We start from the raw sequence: 16055 nt of genomic DNA, 5'->3' as shown, positions 1-16055 counted from the left end.
GATATGTTGTCTGTAGTCTATCCTCCACCACTCCTGCAATGTTATCAATATCTTTAAATGCTTGGGTTTGTCCAAAAAAATATTATCAACTGACCCTGAGGGAAATAACCAAGGTGGTACAGTTGATAACGGTACTGTAGGAGTGAATGATATCTGATCCAATGACATATCTCCTGCTAATTTTCCACTGCTCCATGCAAAACATTACAGTTTGGCCCTTTCTCTTTCCCAACATGCAGAAGCACCTTTGTGGTTGGTTAATTATCTCCAGAATGTCCTTGAAGATTGGCCCAGTAGTTCATAGTTAAGAGCTTGCGTCTCAAATGCAGTGCAACGTTTCACCCACCTCCACCTGAAGAGAAGCCACAGGACTCGTTTTAAAATCACCACAACACAGTCTCAGAGCTTGGGATTGCACCACTTCCAGCTTCTTTAATGAAGTTTTTGCAGCTGATCCAAATACTACACAACCATAATCAAGGACTGATCTCATCAGAGCGATATCAATATTTTTAATTGCCGACCTGCTTCCCCATTTGGACCCTGTTAAACACCTCATTACATTTAAAATATTTTTACATTTCATAACTATCCTCTGAATATGTTCATTTCATGTTAATTTATCATCGAATCACACACCAAGAAACCTAAAGACTTTCACGCGTTCAATCTTTTGTCCGTACATCTTTATCTGAGCATCAACTCCTCTCTTTCTAGTAAACATGATTGTTTTAGTTTTTCCCACAGAAAATTTGAATCCCCATGAATAAGACCATCTTTCTACCACATTGACAGCCTCTTGTACTTTCCCTTTAATATGGTTTGCTCTTCCCCCTCTTCCACAGTGCTCCATCATCAGCAAATAGGGATCGTCCAAATCACCCTGAACTTGAAGGAAAACATAATTTATCATGATGGAGAACAGTATCGGACTGATGACACTACCTTGTGGTGTACCAGGTATCTTCTAGATAGTGCTGTCCCAATTCTGACTTGAATAAATCTGTTAATTAAAAAATCTTTAATCCAATTATATGTTCTGCCACCTACTCCTATCATATTTAATCTAATCAACAGCCCCTCCCTCCAAACCATATCATATGCCTTTTCCACATCAAAGAACACAGCCATCACTGACTCCTTATACACCTGGGCTTTTTTGATTTCTGTTTCTAAACAAATAATTGGGTCCATAGTTCCTCTACCTTTCCGAAATCCACTTTGATGAGGTGTTATCATTCCCCTGGACTCCATATAAAATGTTAATCTATCTGTAATCATTCTTTCCATTATCTTACCTACATGGGATGTTAATGCTATGGGTCTATAATTTATTGGGTTTGATGAGTCTTTCCCTGGTTTCCTGATTGAGATAATCACAGCTTCTTTCCAAGAACTAGGTAGTCTCCCCACTTCCCAAACCGTATTATAAAAAAATAACAATTTCATCATTGTTATACTACCTAAATGTTTCAGCATTATATAACAAATTTCATCCTTCCCTGGCGATGTAAGTCCTCCTCTTTCTATTGCTCTTTTCAACTCTTCTAAAGTAAATGGGGCATCAATTGGACTATTAGTATTGTCTCTTTTTCCAAGAATATCAGGACGAGCTGATTGTGTCCTTTCAATTCCTCTGCCTTCTACTGTCAGGTTGGCAGAGCTGTGGATTTCTGTTAATGCTTTTTCCATCATCTCTGCCCTCTCCCCATCCAACGTTGCTATTTCCTCCCCCCTCTTCAATACTGTATACTGCCATACTCTTCTAATTCCTCTCATGCTTCTAATCATCCCCCAAATATTTCCCACAGGTGTTGATCTTCCAATTCTGCTACAATAATTCTGGCATCTTTCCCTTTTTTCTTTACGAATGATTCTACGAACCGTTGCTTGTGCTCGTTTGTATTGTATTACATTTTGGAAATGATGTGATCTTCTTAATAACTTAAGCGCTTTGTTCCTTTCTTTCACTGCTCTCCCACACTCATCGGTCCACCAGGGTAACACCTTTCTTTTCATCCTTCCTTTACTTTTAGCAATTGTTTGATTTGCTGCTTCCAGTATTGTAAATGTCAGTTTTGTATCAATCTCCTCAATATCTTCATTTAATTGTATTTTATCCATTTCTCGCTCACATTTATATTCAAAAAGTTCCCACTTTGCCTTACATCCACTTACCTACTATATCTCCCTGTTCCTTACTCCTTTGTAATGATACTTTACAACTTAATGGAAAGTGATCACTACCCACTGATCTTCTATATCCCACTCACATATTGCTGCTAAATTCCTTGATACGATAGTTCAATTTAGTGCAGACATGTTCCCTGTGTGGACATCTAATTTAGTCCCTCTACCATCATTTAAACAAACCAAATTATTTTCTTCTAGTAACTCTTCTATTACCTCTCCATTTGCATCTGTTCTTACTCCACCCCATAACGTGCTATGTGCATTAAAATATCCACATACCACCACCTTGATGCCACCTATCCCTGCAATTTGTGCCAATCTATTCACCTCAAATTTTTTACAAGGATTATAAAAATGAATAACTATGAACACTTGTCCAGATCTTCACAGTTACATATTCTAGCTCTTTACTTCTCTAAATTAAATGTCTTCACTAATAAATGTGGAACATCCTCCTAGACCAAAGTTCTCCTCTCAAATGGGTCTTGGAGGAGTAGTGCTCGCGCCGATGCTCGCGCTCGCCTGTAGAGACCAGTCCGGACGAGAACGCACAGCTTGGGGCAGAATGTCCATACCATCCATATGTTTTGTTTTTTTAATAACCATATCTGAAAGGAAATTTGAATGACCAAAATATACACAAACCAAATACCAACCCCACGTACAAATAACCAAATATAGATATAATATAGTCAAATAGTCGAGTCCAGCCCTACTTCTTATTTGGTCAAAGCTCCAGCTTCAAGTTCAGGCAGCATCCATGAAGACTTCAGCTAGGAGTCAACAGTCATTAGATTCAGGAGCTCACCAACCTATTTGCCAAACTTCAAGCAAGACTATGCAAACCCAAAGCACAGGGCTACTCATCACAGACGTTTGCACATTGGGCCACATTCGGGGTGAGCTAAACCACCAAACACATATGATTCAGGTTTATCTGACGCCCCAGGTCCGGCTGGAAGCTAACTATTGTTTCAGATTGTGACTGGACCCTTTAAAATATACAGTTGTTGTTTTCACACAGTTGTGTGATATTTCTGTTGTGTCAATAAAGCTTTTACTTTTAATCAATATGTTCATTGCCAATGTTTTTGTCTTTCCCCATTGAATTGATATTATTGTCATTGATTATAGTGTAGCCCAAAATAACATCTATATATATATATATATATATATATAACATATAACATGAATATATAGTCTCCAGTAATTGCAGTATTTTTGCTTGCTAACTATACACATGTCTTTAATTATTATTATTATTATACACATGACTTAAAATAATAATTATCATAATGAAAGGATTATCATTATCTATATTAATGTACGGGGAGTAAAGGCCCAGTGTGACCAATCGCGAGTGATATTTCTTCTTTAAAAAGAGTTTCTTCCCATGCTGGAGTGAAGGAGGCTCTGGCCAGTAGTTTGAGTGTATGTAGATGCTAATCACAGTCATCAGAGAATTATTTTTGACAATTTATGGCACAGGCGAACGTCGACTTCACAGGTTGTAAATATGCATCAAATTACATCAGATTCTCACAGAAATGACACAACCGGAGTTTATGAACTCTTGCACTATATTGCATGCAGTATACATGAACTGGCTGATGACTAACACAGCAGATAACACACACCCAGATTTCAGATTGTGACAACCTTGCTCTAGACTGAACTTTGATCATAATTAGAGAGTGTGTGTGTGTGTGTGTGTGTGTGTGTGTGTGTGTGTGTGTGTGTGTTTCTCAGCAATCCAGTTAAGCTGAAGGTCCAGTCCTGGTGTACAGCGTTAAGTCGACTTGTTCTGTTATATTCAGGATGAATCTGTCTTTTGTTGTGTTGTGTGTGCTGCTGACTGCCTCCAGCTGCTCAGCTAACAAAGGTAAAACTTTTAAATTCTGTTCCATCTCTCAATATATGAACATGGAGGTTTATGTGTCTGTATATATTTGTGTTCCCCATTCAAGTAAGAAACAATGATGACAGCGGAAATAATCTGTTTCTCTTTGTTGTTAACCTACCATGCTTTATTAGTGCCACTAAAATGGCTTGATATTTGTGTCTCAAAACATTGTGATATTGTTCTCAAAAGCATGTACTTTTGTGTCATAGCATGAGAATTCTTTTTTTAAATGAAAAAATGTTTCCCTGAATTGTTTGACTTAATACGTACTTATACTCATATTTTCTTTCCTGTATTGTAAACCACAACATACTTTTTTTTCTTGGAACTTTACTCAAAATCTCAGCTCATTCTGAAAGTGCCCATTATAACTCACTGTCCATCACAAAGTGCCCATTATAACTCACTGTCCATCACAAAGTGAATAATGTTTGTCTTCAACATCGCTCAAAAAAAAAGGAAATGCACTCATGTCAAATATGGCCGTGCAGTAAATATTTGCTGTTACATTAGTCCATTATTTAAAGTGCAGCAGTTATAGCACCTATCACCAAATACCAGTCTTTTCTGTACACACGTGTGTGTGTGTGTGTGTGTGTGTGTGTGTGTGGTAGGTGTGCAGACTGGCATGCGGGTAGGAGCAGGATCTCAATCAGTGACTCTTCAGCCCTGGTTGGTGGGTCTGACAGCTGTAGTTGGTTTCCTCTTCATCGTCTTCACCATCCTGATCATTCATAGACTACTAAAGAAAAAACGGTCAGCTACACACACACTGTCTCACATACACACACAAAAGCTCATAATGCTCTGGGTGATTCAGTTACTTCAAATTCCACATTTCACACAGCACCTGCATGACAAAAGATGTGGCAGATTGCAAAATACTGTATTAGTCATTCTGTGAGTTTCTCTCTGTGGCCATGAATGTCACGCGTGTAGCAGATAGAAGGACCTTTAATGTTGGTAAGTTCAAAGCAGCTCAGGCTGGTTCAGATAGACAGCTGGTTCATCTGTCTGACTGTGGCCACACAGCCATACAGTTACACCACCAATAATGATCATGATCACCGATTGTTACCATCATCGTGGTATTGCACATGATACCAATACAAGATGATCATTATTGAGTATGTATGTAACATTCAAGAATAATTTTGATGTTGAAAGTCATCATCACTGTAGTACTACAGTACTAACTAACTGTCAAATAAAAGTAACACTTAAAGTTGTAAGTGGAATATAATAGGAAAGTAGCATCAACTGGAGATATTCAAATACTTTGTAGTTGTACAAAGTTTGTTGTAGTTATATTTGAGTCTACTCCATTACTTATCACCACTGTAAAAAATATATATTAAATTGTAAGAAAGCATAATAACAGTACTTCTGCTTAAGGTAGCATTACCAGTTAACTCATTGGTGAGAGTAACGCAGCCGTCAGGGCCATCAGGGCCAGCAAAGCCTTCTCTGCTGGCCTAAACAGAATCACAAAGTTATAGCTATTTTATAATTTAATAATTTTTCATGAATACACTACATGTATTTGTGAAAAAATGTTTAGCTTATTTTCTCATTGCACAGCTACTGTCTTCCTCTGTTGCTCTGCTTCCAGCCGCAGCGTTGCTTCCAGTGCAGCTTGTTTTAAGGAGAGCTTTTATCCAATCAGATTTCGCCCCTATTTCTCTAGGTAGGCACGCTAGGTAGACTTTTCAGATTAAAGTAAATGGGGACGATATTGTTGATCGTCACAGTCTTCAACCAATCAGATCTTTAGTTTGACATGTTAGGCGTATTCTTTAACATGTCAGAGCTGTCTAGGTAACCTACAAGTACGTCAGCATTAACGTGCAGCTCAGTATTAACTTGGGCTAGCGTCACTGTTGTAAAGCTGAAGCTAGCTAGCAGAACTTAGTAGTAGTAATAATTAGGGTTGGATATCGTTTGGGTTTTTTCCGATACCGGTGCTAAAACGATACTTTTAAAACGATACCGGTGCCTAAACGGTGCCTGAACCGATACTTTCTTCTTCCAATTGAACAATATATTAACTGTTAAAGTATACTATAAATATAAATAAATACAAAACACTTGGCTTCAAACTACAGCTTCAAACTTTTTAACTTCAAACTATGAACAATATATTAACTGTTAACAGTTTACAGTATACTTAAATAAATATAAATAAACACACACACACACTCTGTACACACACACTACAGCTTCAAACTTAAGCAATTATTTTGCAGAAATATGAGCATATATGCCTTCTCTTGCAAAATACGACCTCTCCTGATTTATTTTATTTTATTTAACCAGTTGGTGGCGCTAATGCGCCAATTCGTCGTTTGCCAACCGCCACTACACCTCAAAGAAGAAGAAGAAGGTTTCGCGTGCCTGTGCATGTTAGCGCTAAGTACCCGGATGTCGATAGAGGAAGTCAGTAGCCTGCCAGCTGTATGACAGATCTCGTTCTTTGTTTTTTTTAATAAATCATGGCCGAAGCTTCGCCAGAATGATGGAGGGGTTTGTTTCTAAGCGCGCACGGCTCGTCCGGATGTAACAATACTATGAGTGAGGAGCGGAGGGCCGATGCTATCGTTAGCATCGTTAGCTAACCTAGGACGGAGTCATCAGAGTAGTGTCAAAAAAGTATTTCAATCGGCTCAGGCACCGAAAGGAAGCACCGAAATCTGCGTTGCATTTCGGTCGGTAGATACCGGTCGTATAGGAACCAGTACCATACCGGCACCGGTTTTCGGTACCCAACCCTAGTAATAATACATTTTATTTATATAGCCCTTTATAAGGCACTCAAAGACACTTTACATGGTAAAAACAGAAACAATAAAAGCATTTATAATAAGAACAAAATCTATGACATCATAACAGTAAGAAAGAAAAAAACACGAAAAGAAGAGTTCAAGTTGAAAGATATGTAAGTTATGACATTGACATGACATTTTTAGCATTTTGCTTGGTGTAGCTTTGTTTTTTTAACACTCAATGGCTGAAGGAGGAGGAGAAACGGATTTGGGAGTTACTGGCAACGCCTTTCTGGAGAAGAACATTTCCAGAAAAGCTGGACATCGTAAGAAAGGGTCGGCCAACCCAACAGCTAGCAGCCCTGACCCAGCCAGGAAAAGGATTTGTAGGAACGGTATTTCTGGCTAACCATGTTGGAGAAGCATTGCACATTTTATGGCTGGGAATGAGTTTTATTTGCGACTGAGAGTCTTGGTGTTTGGAGCTACGCTAGATTTGCTAACCAAGGCAGCTACACGACACCATAGCACGACAGGACACTTACAATCTACGGTGCTTTTGAAAACTTTTGCTGAGACCTGAGTGGATCTACAACTCAACGAATACGTTCGCAGGAGGACTTCTTACTGGAACTGAACTGCACGATGTTTTGTACAACTGCGTCATTGAACTCTTTGTAATCAAAGAAAGGATGATGGACTTTGTCTTTAAGTGAACAACAGCTTTGGTAAGTGAACTGCTTTTGTTTTACATCTGCAGTTGCGTTACTACTGTGTTTATTTTTCTATCGTGTCATTTTTATGATATGGTTAATATTGTTCCCTCTGATGTGAATAATATTTGATTGGCTCGTGCTCTTCAGTGTGCGGCGGAATGCGTGTTTTAGCGCCGCAGAGTTGCTGGATTTATTTGTCATGCTTTGTTGTCATATAAATATACAGTATGTGACTGCTTCTTGTGAGTTTGCTCTTGTCATTGTGTTAATTACAATGATTTTGACTATATGCATTGTCTGTTAATGACGAAGCATCCCGTCTTGTGCGTATTCATGTATCTGTTTTATTTTACCAGTGGCGGGCCGTCAGGGCCTGCAAGGCGTTCTCTACTGGCCTAAACAGAATCACAAAGCTATATCTATTTTATGATTTAATAATTTTTCTTAAATACACTACATGTATTATAATTTATAAAAATATTTTTCCCATTATCTTATTTTCTCAATGCACAGCTACTGTCTTCCTCAGCTGCTCTGCTTCCAGTGCAGCTTGTTTTAAGTAGAGCTTTTATCCAATCAGATTTCACCTCTGTGTCTCTAGGTAAGAACAGAGACCCAGGCCTGCAGACGGAGGCCTGCATCCATTTGCAGTTTAAGTGAACGTGGACAATATTGTTGATTGTCATATTCTTCAACCAATCAGATCTTTAGTTTGACATGTTGGGCGTATTCTTTGACGTATCGGAGCCTGCTCGCCGGCCTATAATGACGTCAGCATTAGTGCAGCTCAGTGTCTGCCGCGAGGTGCAGAGTGCGCTGTGATTGGTCAGTGGGCGAGCACGTGACTATCGTGAAACGAAACAACAGCAGAGGCATGTCGGGTAGTGAATCACATCACGTGATGCAGCTCAGCCAATCAAATATGGGCATTCTGACTGAGTGAAATGCACCATGACACAGGGGGCTGAGACGAGGAAAGACACTGCAGAGCAGTACGTACAATGCTGAAGTTGTGAAAGTAAAATCATAAGACAATCTCTTTGGGCCGCAACTTGTCATTAAGGAGTGGTGGTGGGTCCCACAGCCAGACCAGCTGAGAACCACTGTCCTCCATCAGCGCAGAAAACATTATATTTTCCTGAATATAAGCTTCTGCATTTTCCAGATGCTCTAGTACTATTCAAACGTATTGCAAGTCTCGTACCGAACGTTAGGTACATTTAAAACATAGGTACGTACATTTAATATGTACATAGTTACAGCCTTAGAAACTGATAATAGCTGTGGCGCCATCATGTGGTTATAAGGTGGTATTTCAGCTGCAGGACAACAGTGAAGGCCTAGGTATAAAATCCACAGCCTGCCACTGTATTTTACAAAGCCAGAATTATGGTCTGGAGAAATGGGGATTGTTTGGCAATTTCTTTAGCCCTGTTTGAATCAGTAGGGAACAGCTAAATGCTGCGGGGAGAGTTTTCAGCGTGTGTGCTGCTGTTGTTTTCCTGCTAAGCTAATTTAGCATAGTGTGTCTCCCAGAACAAACATGCATCACCAGATTACAATGTTTTTCTTCCGTGGTGGGCGTGTCAGACAGCACGTTGGGTGGGTTGCCAGGTTGAGCGCAGTGGCTCCACCGAAAACATTTCCCACAATTTAAGCTTCTGCATTTTCCAAATGCACTAGTATTATTCAAACGTATTGTTCGGTTTGTAAGCCTCGTACCGAACGGTTTAATATGAATATGTGTATTGTTACACCCTTAGAAGTGAATAATAACCCGTAGCTCTGGCGTCATAATGAGGTTATTAGGAGATGGTTCAACTGTAGTAGGACAGCACTGAAGGTCCAGGTATAAAATGCACGGCCCGCCACTGGAGTAACGTAAGCATGGGATGAACTGAATGATATAAACTCACTACAGTCAGATTGGCTGATGAATCAAACAAAGCCTTCACTTGCAGGTGTCTACATTTAGAGAACAACAGACTCTTCTAACACCTTCATCGTAGTCTTATATCAGGATTCATGCAGTAGAGGAGTGGAGTAACTTTAACTCCTTGATAACTGCAGGTCAAATAGGTGAAAAGGAAATGACTGACCTGTCTGAATGTTGTTGCTTTGTGTTGCAGGGAGGATGAAGAGGGGTTGGGTTCCGAAAAAAAGGCTGGATGGATGGATGAAGGTGATAAACAAACCAGTCTGTAGAGACCCAAAGGAAGAGCACCACAGCCACCAAATCTAAGTCACCTGCTCATCAAGTGAAGAATATGGCCGCTTTAGATTCACTTTTGTCATACTGACTTTAGCAAGTCATTATTAATGTCTCTGTTGATCTTTGAAAAAACAAATAGTTATTTGCTTTTCCTTTTCAAATATAAAAATACAATTCTGAAAACGTAGTTACTTTGGTTTCAATTGTCAGAAATTGCACAAGAAATGTATGGAATGTTGCAGCCATAAAAGGAGTCTTTTGGTTTGAATATTTCCCTCCACATTCATGAACTGCTCTAGTTTTCTGGCACCACCAGAGGGGCCCATAACACAGAAGAAGAAGTGATAGAATGACTTGACTCTATGGAAATGAATAAGGCTGTTCATATGATATGACACCGAAGCTCCCCGACTGGTTTGATGAGAATGAAAATGATGTGAATTATATGCTGTGGCCTTTTTGGTCGTAACATCTCAACCCAACTGATCATATGTGGGGGCTCTCCACCACCATCAAAACAGCAAATGAGTGAATATCTAATGCTAATCTCTCCAGTTTGCTTCTACAGAGAATATATGACAAGAAGCAGTAAGGCTGGTCTGGAGGCTCACAGTGGAACAACATTTAGTCTTTATGGTTCGTTCTTCCATTTGTGACTGATCTATTCACTGGCTTAGATTGCTCTGGTGAAAGAACTGGAATTCTTCAATCACCTACAAAATACCTGAAAAATAACTATTGTTGTCAAAATGTCTGTCTCAGTTGTCTGTATTCCTGTCACAATCTGCCTCTTTGGCCCAATCACTATCCGGCCCCTACACACTTCCCCTACCCACATCCACTTCATTTGCATTTTTGCGGCGAGCGTCCACCATATCCCAAACCAATTTGCGGGGAGTTGAAGTGGGTTATAAAACTCTCCAACAGTGAGTCTATATCAATGCTGACTGAATCAGCTGCGCTTACTGACCACGAGCAAACCCCTTTTGTCTTTGTCATGTAACATGCTCTGTACAAAAATATACTATACAAATACACTGCTCAAACTAAGTTAGACATTTAATATTCTCATAGAGATGTTAATTTATGGGTTACATTTAGGAAATATATTCATATCTAGAGGTGTTCTTCTAGACATGTTCATTTGATTGTAAAGTACTGTTTATTTAAAGGGACTGTTTCAGAAACTAAGCAGTTTGATTATCTGAGACCTGAAACAGTTACCTGCCTGTTTTGAACCTCTGAATGATCTTTTTTGGACTTTGGATTTCCTGTCTGCTCCTTTGGATTTGCTTAGACTGCCTTCTGGCTTTTTACCCTTGTCTGCCTCATTACTTACTTCTTCCAGGTTATCAATGAATGAACTCCATCCCTCTGTCTCTATTGTCTGCATTTGCGTCCTTGTCAGCAGTATAGTAGACAAGAGACAAGAGCAAACAAGAGACATGTATCAAAACAAGTTTCATAAATAAGTAAAAAACAGTAAAGTATATTGACTAAGTAAAAAAGTAAAAATCCACAATAACTAAAATATGATATATACAGACAGAATAAGTGTTATATTGCACAGACGTATTTGTGTTTGGTGGTCTATTGGGAGCACAGCTGGTTGTGCAGCCTGACAGCAGCAGAAAGGAAGGACCTGCAGTACCTCTCCACACACCGGGGGTGAATCAGCCGGTGGCCGAAGGAGCTGCCAGGGTGTCCCGCATTGGGTGGGAGATGTTGTCCATCAGGGATGATAGCTTAGCCATCATCCTCCTGTCTCCCACCACTTCCACCGTATCCAGAGGACACCCCAGCACACTGCTGGCCTTCTTGATAAGTTTGTTTAGTCTGTTCCTGTCAGCTGTCGAGATGCTGCTGCCCCAGCAGGCCACTCCATAAAAGATGGCTGATGCCACCAAAGAGTCGAAGAAGGTCCTCAGGAGTGCTCCCTGCACTCCAAAAGACCTCAGTCTCCTCAGCAGATAGAGTCTGCTCTGACCCTTTTTGTAAAGTGCATGTGTGTGGTCAGTCCAGTCCAGTTTATTGTTCAAGTGAACACCCAGGTACTTATAAGATCTCACAACCTCAATGTCCATTCCCTGGATGTTCACTGGTACCGGAGGAGAGTTTACCCCGGCTGAAGTCCACCACCAGCTCTTTGGTGTCACTTTGGATGGCTTTAATTCAGATACTGAGTTTGCTAATGCCCTCAATTGTTTTTATATTCGTTTTGATACCTTTGATTTTAGTAATGAAACTGAACTACAAACTGGAAGACAATCAGCACTTTGACATAGAACAAAAGGACGTGGAAAAGGCCTTCCTTTTGACAAGAGTATATAAGAGTCATGGACCTGACAACATCTGTTGTTGTTTACTTAAATCTTGTGCAAAAGAACCGAGTCCTGTATTCCACTACATTTTTAATAAGTCTTTACAGGCACAGCATGTACCTAAGGTCTGGAAGGATGCTGTGGTAGTCCCTGTTCCAAAATCCAGTTGCCCCAAAAGTCTAAATGATTTTAGACCGGTTGCTCTCACATCAATTTTAATGAAAACTTTTGAAAAACTGGTAATGTCAGAAATTTTAAGGAAAACTGAGCCAGCACTTGATCCCATGCAGTTTGCTTATAGGCCACACAGAGGAGTAGAAGATGCCACAGTCACTTTGTTTAATTTACTTTTTAAACACTTGGAGGGAAATGGATCTCATGTTAGACTTCTATTTGTTGATTTCTCCTCTGCTTTTAACACAATTCAACCCCATCTTTTAACCAGTAGGCTTTTAGAACAATTTGACTTAAGTCACAAGCTTGTGGGCTGGATTCTTGACTTTTAACTAATAGGACACAAAGAGTAAGGGTAAATGGAATTCTGTCCGACCAAATTTGCTCCTCCACTGGCTTCCCACAAGGATGTGTGCTTTCGCCCCTATTATTTATCCTCTGCACAAATATGTGTCAGAGCAGGTATGAAAAAAGGACCATCTTAAAGTATGCAGATGACTCTGTTATTGTTAGTCGGCTCCAAGACAATGAGACCAGCCACGGCCCGGTCATCGATGACTTTGTGAAGGGGTGTGAGGAGTCCTATCTTCAATTAAACATATCTAATACCAAAGACATGATAATTGATTTTAGAAGACATGCCCACACACATGAAGTCATATCCATTAAGGGTCAGACAGTGGAATGTGTGCAATCTTACAAATATCTTGGGACAATTATTGACTCAAAACTGAACTTTGAAGCAAACTGTAGCCGTGTGCAAAAACGGGCACCAGCATTTGTTTTGTTTGAGGAAACTGTCCTATTTCCACATTGACAAAACCATGATGAACTTATTTTATCGTGCTTTTATTTAATCGATTTTATATTTTTCTTTGGTGTCATGGTTTGGAAACCTATAGAACAGAAACTCTCTGTATCAAATTGTGCTCACTCTACTGTGTCTGTAGTGAGTGACTGCTTTCTCTGTGTCTGTAGCCTGTGTCTTGTTTAACTGTCTGTAGCCTGTGACTGCTTTCTCTGTGTCTGTAGCCAGTGTCTTGTATGTGTCTTTAGCCTGTGACTGCTTTCTCTGCGTCGGTCGCAAGTGTCTTGTGTAACTGTGTCTGTAGTCAGTGTCTTGTGTAACTGTGTTTGTAGCCAGTGACTGCTTTCTCTGTGTCTGTAGCCAGTGTATTGTGTAACTCTGTCTGTAGCGAGTGACTGCTTTATCTCTGTCTGTAGCCAGTGTCTTGTGTAACTGTGTCTGTATCCAGTGTCTTGTGTAACTGTGTCTGTAGCCAGTGACTGCTTTCTCTGTGTCTGTAGCCAGTATCTTGTGTAATTGTGTCTGTAGTCAGTATCTTGTGTAACTGTGTCTGTAGCCAGTGACTGCTTTCTCTGTCTGTAGTCAGTGTCTTGTGTAACTGTTTGTAGCCAGTGACTGCTTTCTCTGTCTGTAGCCAGTGTATTGTGTAACTCTGTCTGTAGCGAGTGACTGCTTTATCTCTGTCTGTAGCCAGTGTCTTGTGTAACTGTGTCTGTATTCAGTGTCTCGTGTAACTGTGTCTGTAGCCAGTGACTGCTTTATCTGTGTCTGTAGCCAGTATCTTGTGTAATTCTGTCTGTAGTCAGTGTATTGTGTAACTGTGTCTGTAGCAAATGACTGCTATCTTTATAGCCAGTGTCTGCTCTATCTTGTTCTGTAACCAGTGACTGCTTTCTCTGTGTCTGTAGCCAGTGTCTTGTGTAACTGTGTCTGTAGCTAGTGACTGCTGTCTCTGTGTCCCTAGCCACTGTCTTGTGTAACTGTGTCTGTAGCCTGTGTCTTGTTTAACTGTGGCTGTAGCCTGTCTTGTTTAGCTGTGTCTGTAGCCTGTGACTGCTTTCTCTGTGTCTGTAGCCAGTGTCTTGTATGTGTCTTTAGCCTGTGACTGCTTTCTCTGTGTCTGTAGCCAGTGTCTTGTGTAATTGTGTCTGTAGCCAGTGTCTCGTGTAACTGTGTCTGTAGCTAGTGACTGTTATATCTGTGTCTGTAGCCAGTGTCTTGTGGAACTGTGTCTGTAGCCAGTGACTTGTATAACTGTGTCTGTAGTCAGTGTCTTGTGTAACTCTGTCTATAGTCAGTGACTGCTTTCTTTGTGTCTGTAGCCAGTGTCTTTTCTAACTGTCTGTAGCCAGTGTCTTGTGGAACTGTGTCTGTAGCCAATGACTTGTGTAACTTGTGTCTGCTGCTCCTGTGCCAGCTGCCCTTTTGTGTGGTAAGTATTGTGACTACATCTTACATGTTTGTGACTCTATTGTCCACAGACAGACAGACAGATAGACAGACACATGAAAAAGTACTACAAACCACTCCTTTGGTAGTTCTACTACATTCCGTGTCTCCAGGACCAAACTTTGCTATGATGAATCACACACAGACTCACAAGGTGAAACCAATACCAGCTTTGCTGTCATTACTGGTAGAAATAGGCTACCATTTCCCATAGTTTCCCATCATGTGACTTTCTGTATATTGATGGCCATTGTGGTTGGTGTCCACCATCTCACAACCAGGTTCTGTTGGGGGTTTAAAGACTCTGACCCAACAACAAATACTTCAATTCAAGGGGGAAATTAACAGATGAATCCAGTCACAACTACTGGTCACACAGCCATGATAGTTTACAGGAAGTCCAAAGTTCTGTTCAATGATACTGAATCAAATCTGTCTGGTGAGCTTATTATTTGATAATAAACAGCATTTTAAACATACAGCCATAAGAGCACAGATATTTAATTTGTATCTGTTCCAATTAAACTCTTAAAAAATACAGTTTTTATGGAACACATGTATGAGGGCTGAGAGCGTAGCACTGAATAAAAGCTGTGCATTGACAGAAAAAGCACAGCAGATTCTAAAGACACAGAGGACAGAAGAGAGGGCTGTTCTGCTCTGTCATTCTGTAAATGTAAGGTCTGTTTGGGTCAGGGGTTTGGGTAATGGAGACTGTGTTTCTGTGTGTGCATTCTATCCTGTAATTTTCTCTCTTTATGTTCTCTTTGTTGATCTTCTGGACCTACACTGTGATTGGCTTTGGGCTGCTATATTTAAGCCTGATTGGCTGGATGTTTACACCTTTGAGGGAGGTTAATTGCTAATTAACTGGGGGGGTGGGAGCCAGGAGTTGATTGATTGGACTACTAATTACAAGATTGTGTTTTAGTTTACAGTATATACACATGTGGGCTGTCTCACATTGCTAAATTGGTACGGTAAAGTTTCCATTCTTTCCTCTCCTGCTGCAGTAAATAGAATGTAAAAATCCACTGAAAAGAACAATAAAGAGCAAGGTTCCATAAATAATGATACCAGTTAAAGGGGAGCCTAAAACAGCAGTTTGACATTTGGTAGAGTAGTCCTGACCTTCTCCACAGTAGGCTGTGGTTAGTCTAATCCAGAGACATCAAGCCTTCAGCTGAAAGGCTCTAGCTCTGTGGGCTGACATAGACACTAACCTAACCACACTGTTGCCACACCCTGAAAAACCTGCGTTCCTCCACAATATTCTCTGCTGAGGGTAACAGCACTGTGAAAAGGTTGGTTTACAAATAACCTTTAAGTTCACGGTGGTCCAGAGCATTAATAAAGCAGCAAACCATTATCTATGTAAAGATCAGTGACCAGACCAGACTCAAATTGGGGAGAACAGGATGAAAATCAACCAACAGCGTCACGTCATTTTATCTAGTTATTTCTCTTACTTTCCACCTCCATTTTATGTATGGGCTGAGTGCTGCTTGATATACAGT

This window comes from Anarrhichthys ocellatus, unplaced genomic scaffold (assembly GCF_004355925.1).
Source record: "Anarrhichthys ocellatus isolate YVR2014 unplaced genomic scaffold, GSC_Weel_1.0 scaffold193, whole genome shotgun sequence".
Taxonomy (NCBI): Eukaryota; Metazoa; Chordata; class Actinopteri; order Perciformes; family Anarhichadidae; genus Anarrhichthys; species Anarrhichthys ocellatus.
This window is presented reverse-complemented; position numbering follows the sequence as displayed.